Genomic DNA, 8,730 nt, shown 5'->3' on the forward strand with positions numbered 1-8,730 from the left:
GGACAGCAGCAAGCCCGCGACACTAGCCTTTGGCAAAGGGACTTTAAGAAAGCCAGCCATCATCAAGGGTCAGGTACCACTGTGAAACATTTCAACTGAACCAAAGATACAAAACTAGGAAGTTGCCAGACTATGGCACTAGGGGAAAGAAGCTTCAGTCATCTGGGGAGCTTCAGGCCCTTCAAAGACCAGTACTACTCGACAGCCTGAATGGTAATTAATCAGAACAGAAGTGCTACACTGCTGTCTTTTGCCTTTGCAAACACACACTATAAAGACACGGAAAGGCCAGTAACACAGCTGGCGGGACAATCACTGCACTGCACTACAGAACATCCGACTCCTTAAGAATGTATGCAGGAGTACTCAAGGGGTTCTTATCCAAGGGCACATGAGACCTGCGAGACTGAAACGGGCTTGGGGTGAGGTTTGCTTGTGTTGCTCTGAACCTTAAGGATAGACCAGCGAACCTGTCGGGCTAAGCAGAAACCACCCTCGGCAGCAGCTCACTGAATGGCTGGACCTGATAAGGAGGCCTTAGCAGCACCTGAAGGGTGCCCTGCACCGCCGCCCTTACCAAGGCTTTGACTCTGCTCTAGGTACTGGCAAATTCACGAGACATCTCACAGTTCTAACACAGATTTCAGGTTGCTTACTTCACCAAATGATATACAGTCAAAGAACTTATCCCAAGTCAGTGCAATGAAGGCCTTAATGTGGAAAAGGAAGTGCTATCCAAACAAAACTTCTAAGAGAAACAAGACCATTCCAGCCCCCCAGCCACCCACTCAGTGGAACCAAGTTTGGTTAAATTTAATCTGTAGTCATCTTAGACTACAACTCAAATGTAAATGATAAATCACAGCCCTGAACACGGGTTCGTTTGAGAGCAGCCCATTCCAGGAAGTGTAATACCGCACAGCCTACTACAGAATATCCCTCAGGGTGGACACAGGACAGGGTGATTTAGGTCACTTAAGTCTTCATATTTTACAGCAGATCAGAACCCAGATTGCTGGCTGGCTTTCTGCAGGATCTGACAGGAATCCAGGAGAGCTGGTTTCAAGGTTCACACCAGCACTCAACAGCTGGAATCTTCCTGTCCACGAGTTGTGATCCCATGAAGTCCACAAGTGCAGTGAAGCTGAGGTAGTCAATCCTTAGGAAGGCTCAGTATCTGAACGAAAAAAGATTGTTGAAATGATCACTAGCTGCAGGTTTTGGTTTTGAAAGAACACTGCTGAGTCTAGTTCACACGTTTATAGAACATTGAAACTCCGAATCCAGTGTACAGAGCGGTTGTGGCACTGAGCCTCCGGTGCCAGAGAAGGGTGTGCTGCTGCTGCTGTGGCCCGAGTGAGACCAGAGGACTAAGGCGGCTGGGACTGTGCTGTGGTCCCGGTGCTTTGGAGGGCCCGGGAAGGCCCTTCCTTAATTGTACCGTGTGTGGCAGCTTTTCTGATTTTCAAGCACAGCGTACTGGTTGTCTAGTTGAAGTTTAAGGGCCTGGTTTTTTGAAATCTGATCCCTACCTCTATTTTTGTCTTACTACTTCAAAGCTCTTCTCCATTTCTTTATCCTTCCGACTGTCTGCGTGCTTGGCAGTGAACTGCAGGGACGGGAACTGTGCGTTGCCGTATATTTCTGGCAGTCCTTGTGGTCCTCATTGTGGTTAACTTGGCCCCAGGAGGCCTGTACACTCCACCAATCACAGCCGGTTCAGGAGTTTCTGTAATGGTCCCTGGAGCAGGAGGCGCTTGTACCGGAGCCGTTTTATTCCAGGGACCTGAAGATTTTTCTACACCACTGCCTCCTCCACCTTCTTCCCAGTTATCGCCTGGATCTTCTCTCTTTTCACTTCATCTTCTTCCTTTTCACTTATTTGCATCGCCTGAACGGAGTCCGCTGTAATCAACCTCTTTTTGCTCAAAATCTTTCCACACATCTTCATCCTTGGAGGTGGCCGCCGTCCCCGGCCTGGGCCCCCGCACCGGGCGGCCGTGCTCCTTCTTTTTGTCCCTCTTGAAGAAGAAGTTGTCCAGGCTCATCTCCTCCACCTCGGCCTTGGTGTGGCCTCAGAGGGCCGGATGGGTGCAGCCGCCCCAGGGCTGGACAGACACTGCTCTGCAACCCCGGGGGTGTGGGTGTGGGTGTGTGGGTGTGTGGGTGTGGGGTGTGGGGTGTGGGGGTAGCGGTGGGATGTGGGGTGGGGTGTGGGGTTGGGGTGTGGGTGTGGGTGGGGGTGGGGAGTTGTCAAGCCATGCAAGGTCCCAGGTCCGGCAAGAGCCTTAATTGTCCTTTTATAATAAATGATTTTAAGCCGGGCGTGGTGGCGCACGCTTGTAATCCCAGCATTCGGGAGGCTGAGATCTGGAGGACCGCGGTTCGCGGACAGCCTCAGCTACTTAGTGAGGCCTCTGCAACTCAGTGAGACCCGGTTTCAAAATAAAGAATAAAAAATAGGGCAGGGGCTGTAGCTCGGAGGTCAAATGCCCCTGGATCCCCAGACCCGCAAAAAAAAAAAAAAATAATAATAATAATAAAAATAAAAATAAAAAATGATTTTATAATATTTTCTACAGAGACAACACAGATATAATTAGGTGGTTTTGGGCATTATTGATTAAATTTTGTGTTTTTAATAATAATATAAATGGGTTTTTATTTTCACAATTCATCATTGCAACCACCATGCAAAATTTTAAGATTGCTAGCAAATAAAAAAAAAAAATCTCTATACATATTTACTAAGTGTTTATAGTGAGGCCAGTCTTACACATTTACAACCACAGGAATTTTGATGAATTATATTCTGTACAATTCTCATAAAAATGGATGCCTGTATATAGTGTGTTTATAATTGTATATGCTACATTGCCCAATACACTTCTAAGGTGAGAAACTTGACTAAATACGTATTTCTAAATAAGAATTTTGATTAAAAATAGAAAGTCAATGTTAAAAATAAATGTCTCACAAGACAAAAAAAAATAGAAAAACAAAACTAAGAAAATTAAAGTTTAGAAGAAAAGCAGATAGGAATGGAGCTGCTCAGTTTGAAGCAAGGGGTAGAGGATCAAAAACCTGTCCAAGTCCCCTTCTCTTTCCATTTATCCAGCAAGAAACTTTGCAAACTTTGACAAGAATTTAAAGTCTTTGGAAAGTCAGTGCTGTATCCCATAAACCAATGGTTTCCTCTTAAGTTTGTACTATCAATGTAAATATTTATATCTAAAATCATTTATAGTCAACTTTAAAGAAACTTTTGAAAAAGTCTCACTGGGGCTTCTTAAAGTGGGGTTTTCAAATGTTAGGGTATAGACCACATGATATATATAATAAAGGGGCAAGAGGAGTTTTGAGAGAAAGTTGGCACAGATCCTGCTACATTTGTTGTACTTGATGTTAAGTATATGTAGTGTTATTTTAATAATAAGATAAATATAGCAAATACAATGTAATACAAAAATTTAAGACATAAACTGTATGTAGACCCTACACAGAGGTAGCCATAGCACTCATCACTGCAATTCCAGAGAAAGTACTATATTGTTAACAGATTTGAAAGATGAAAATAAATCTAAGTAATTTTTTGTGTGTGGTATTGAGGATGGAACCCAGGGACATTCTATCTCTGAGCTATACCCGCAGCCCTATTTTTTAAATCTCAAGGGCCTCCATGAGTAGCTGAGTCTGTCTGCTGTGATCCTCCTATCTCAGCCTCCCAAATGTTGGGGTTACAAGCATGAGCCACCATGGCTGGCTCTGATTTTTTTAAAACTACTTTAGTATTCCTGACACTATGAGGTAAACATGTATAACAGAGAGCACAGTCTACATCCTTTAAGAGCCTTAAGCCAGTATTTACAACAGAGCCAAACCAATGGCTAATAGGAAATGTTTATCAGGTGAAGAGAGCTCATGGGGTTGCATTTTGAAGAGCAAAATGCAATCATAAATTTTTTGTGGAATAATTATTATGAAAGTAAATGGAGCTTTTTTATTGACAGTAAGCATGCACCTATCCACAATTTGAAAACAAATAAGTTTTCTGATTATTTTATTTTTTAAAGATAAACATGCTTTCAAATTTCATGTAAGTTTGCAGGGATAGATTGTCAATTATACTATAAAAAGATAAAAACTTTAGTAAATCAAAGACTTTATTAAGACTGTAAGTGATTTTTTGTTTGTTTTGTGGTTCTAGGGGTTGAATCCAGTAACTTTCCACCTCTGTGTTACACCCCAGCCCTATTTTTTATTTTTAATTTAATCAAGGTTTGAATAAGTTGTTAATGGCCTCGTTAAACTGCTGATGTTGTCCATGAACCTACAATCTTCCTGCATCAGTCTCCCAAGTACTGGGATTTCAGATGTGAGCCACAATTGCTGGCTGATTTTGTTTATTTTAATTGATTCTGTGGATTATCTAGTCACTCCATTTGTTTCTCTTTACACATTTGCTCTATTCAAACATTTGATTACTTCCACCAAAATAAATAGAAGAGAGCTAAAATTAAATCTACTAGCTTAATGTTTCTGCCTCTGGTAAAACACTTAGTGACTACAAGCATAGAATAAAATAACACCACCACATTTGCATTATCCTCAATGATTTTCTCTTCAAATACGAGAAATCTGGGTATAGTCTAATATATAATTTGCTACCAGGTTACTTATTACCAAACCCTGTGGCTTACGCATACATCTTAATATTTAGCAGGTTCTAGAAATTACCAATGCTGGCTTGAAACAATAAATACTATAATATGTAAGCATAGAACTGTCAGGGATAGGGGAAAAGAAGTTTAAGCAAGACCAAATAAAAAAGGATTTAGTAGGCCAGAGTTCAGAGCAAGAACTTGGAAATCTGACATACCTGGATTAGAAGTCAAAATCTGCTGCATAGTTTACAAGAAGGATAACTTTGGTAAATAAATCAAAATCTCAGTGACCTCATTGGTAATCTTTACCTCACATTATTAAAGGAATAACTGGGAAATATATATGAATATATATTTACATTCATAGAATAAATAATATACATATGAATATTCCGAGAATATATATTCAGAGAAAAAAATTCTCTCTATATATATGTATATATATGTAATTTTAGATTATATATGTAATATATATGTAATTTTTATTATATATTATATACGTAATTGTATATATTATGTATAATATATATGCAATTATATATTATACATATATAATTATATATTATATTATATATGTACATTATATATACATAGATTGTATATGTAATTTTATAACTCTCAAAACAGCACAAGTCCAAATAAAATTCCTTGGAAAAAATTATTAACATACTTTCCATATATACAGACAATACATATACAGAGAGAAAGGAGAGGAGGGGAAAAAAGGATAGTGTAGAGAGAAAAAGAATACCTATTTATCTACCATCAGTTAGGTGTATGTATGATATACAATAGAAACACATATATAATCACGATCTATGGGCACACATTGGGCCAATAAATGGGGTAAGTAATAAGTCTGGCATTGTTATTGCTATTTAAAATAACTCAAGGTTCCTTGGCAAGTGTACCACACTGGGTTTGATCCCTAGTCCATAAAGACAAATAAAAGACCCCCTTTAAAATAACTCAAGGTTCTTAAGGTTTGTTATATGCTAAGTGCTGAATTATAAGCCCCTGGAAATGCATCATGTAAAGTTTTAACCCCAAGTAACTTAAAATATGACTGTATATGGAAAGAGTATCTTTACCAAGGCAATTAGGTCAAAATTAGCCCACCAGGGTAAACCCCAAATGCCTATGACTAGTATATTCATAAAATTAATTATGAGAAAATAAATTGCTATTATTTAAGCCTCCAACTCTAGTGTTTTGTTATGGCAGCTCTAGCAAACTAATACCTTATCTAAACTATATCCTTGCTAAATAGATGGCTACTTGCTTCTGTAGAGGTGAGCCCAAGGGAGCTATACAAGTAGCACCAGAAACTCTTGAAATAGTTTGCTTCTCCTCCAATAATTAGCTAAAGAAAACTTTACTTTGTGATTTTTAATTATATTAATGACAAACAATACAAATCATACCTATCAAGTGGTAGAATTACATGTTATAAAATGTCATAGAGCATGCCTGACATTGTTTTGGCTAGATAATTATTGAAGGAGAAGTTTTCAGTCTTTTGTATAAGAAAAAAAAATTCTAATATACTCATAGGCCTTCTACATAAAATAATTATATGCAAACCAAGTATATTTTAGAAAATATTTGATAAAATAATAACTCTTGTTTGTGGTAGTTGATCTTTAATACTTATTTCTGATGCTAGAAATTAAATTAGACATTATTAGTTATTAGGGTAAATTCTAAACAAAAATAAAACCCTTGGAGCATAGAACACATTTATTTCATTTATCATAATAGATAAGCTACTTTTATATTAATAAGGTTCATTTTGAGCTCAAATTGCCACCTAAACTGAATCAAGACATTGAAGAGAACACAATATTCAAGTTTTAACTGAAGTTTAAAATCTTCTTAGAAAATTTGTTGTCTTGGGAGGTATGGAATTGATTAAAAACCCAGAATCTTTTGTTCTCACCTCATAAAATGTTCTTTAGTCATTTCATTGGGTTGGCCTAATGCATAACTATTATAGAATTCACATGTAAAAATCATACACATAATACACATTTAAATTCTTCTCAGTTCTCAAAGCTTTACCTGTGATAATTCTCAGCCTTTTCTTTTGTCCCCATACCATTGTCATTTTCATTAAACTTCAATAAGAAATATCTGATTACAATGCAGTCTAGCTGGGTGAATATATGTGTATCTATAAGTTGGGACACATACAAAATGACTTACATAAGACAATAAACAGCTGTTGAAGATATAGCAAATACTATATACTTATTTTGAGTACTGTTAGTCATCTGCTTTGAAGTCACCTGATTCTTACTTGGGAGGGGCACAAACTGCCCACCCAAGCAGGAATTGTTTGCATACAGAAAAGTTTTCAAGGACCAAATGGGACAGATAATCAGCAACCCTGATTGATAATCAAATACTAGGACAGTTTCCTTGTTTACCCTTACCTATCCTAATTCATCTATGACTACCTTGGAGTTATTTCGTGACTCATGATTGCTTTGTTATTTCCTGTGATTAGTAATTTCTTATAATGTTTTGGTTATAATCATCAAGAAAAGCAAGATGCTAGTGGAAGGGCAGGAGGAGTAGAGATATCTCTCTTCTACCCTCACTTATCAGCTGCCATGTTGATTTTATAGAAATTCATGTGAGAGACTACTTCTCATCAATCAGTCAGCATCAATGCCATCCACTACAAATTGGCCCTAATGTGGGCCAAAAAAATCTAAGAGTTTCAGTGAGTCTCTCAAACCCCTCAGCTGCCAAGGTCATGACCAGTCTGGAAGGAGAGTTCTTAAAACCTGTTTAACAGTTGAAGAATAATTTGTCTCATACTTACTGTTTTCTTAGACAGAGAAAAATAAGGTATTAAAACAACATACTGGGTCTAAAGTCTAATGTTATAAGTGCAAAAAACATGGACAAACTCAAAACAATGCCATTCTCTTAGCTGTCAACTGGAGCTTCTAGAATTTGCCTGTGGCGTAAAATAATTGGAAAATCAATGCCACTCTAAATTTGAAAATCAAGAGAATCTGCTTTCCAAAAATAGGAAGATAAGCTACTCCTAGGCCACAGTCAAACGACAAAGAGTATTTCCAGTGAGTGACAATCACATCACTCATTCAACAACTGCTGGAAATGTAGGTCTTGTGGTTTCTAGGAGGTTTCTCAGCCTGGGATACCCTGTGCTGCTGCTCAGTCTTTTACTCCCACTTAATCGGCTACAGAAAAACAAAAAACAGAAAACAAAAAACAATTAAAAACAAGATGCTTTTCCCCTGTACTTGCTAAATTGTCTCCTAACAATCCTTTAAAAAAATGATATCTACTTCATTATATACAATACTTCATTATATGTGGCTATTAAGAGGATCTGGATAAGGATTAAAGTGAAGGGGATCATATCTTTCAGCAGATAATATATGTCATATCAGAGTATTCAAGGTCCTAATCCAAATAATAAACAGTGAATTTTAAGAAAGTATGGTAAACAGCCCTCATCCTTTTCTGGCACCTGATTAAAATAATATTTGCCTTTTAAACTATATAATAAAGGATGCATATATCATGTTTAATTTTTTATTTTATTTTTTATTTTCTAATGTTTGTTCTCTCACACTCTAAAAGTTTCTAAAGCTCTACATCTTAACCACTTCCCCATGCTCTGGCCAACAAAATGAACATGGCAAGTTGAAACAAAACATGGCTTTTTCACCACAGAACCACGGCAAAATAAACTGTTCAATTTTTAAAGAAAATTGGTTGTCAAAAAAAAAAAAAAAACTCATTAGATCTAAGCATCACCTGATGTATTTGAAACCAAGTCACAGACAGCCCAAAATGTTTAGACCATTTTTATTGATAATTAGCTCGAATCGGTTCAGAACCCCCAATGCTGTTAAATATTATCTCCCAGATCTTAGTCAACTAAAGGGAGGACTCGAGTGATCAATCTAAAATTGGAGGAAACAACCAGATGAAGCCTAACATGACAGCAGCTGCCAGATCCACCAGAACCCATCACTACCTCCTAGTCCATCTGACCATTCAATCTGCCAAAACAGGACCCTGA

General features: G+C 37.6%; 1 pseudogene across 1 annotated transcript; it reads right to left on the reverse strand.

Annotated features, from left to right (window-relative positions):
- Positions 1-1,431: 1,431 nt before the first annotated feature.
- Positions 1,432-1,949, reverse strand: LOC308262889 (protein CDV3-like; annotated as a pseudogene). The gene has a single exon. The product of its transcript is annotated as a protein CDV3-like (transcript).
- Positions 1,950-8,730: the final 6,781 nt, after the last annotated feature.

Source organism: Muscardinus avellanarius, assembly GCF_963383645.1.
Source record: "Muscardinus avellanarius genome assembly, chromosome: 5".
NCBI lineage: Eukaryota > Metazoa > Chordata > Mammalia > Rodentia > Gliridae > Muscardinus > Muscardinus avellanarius.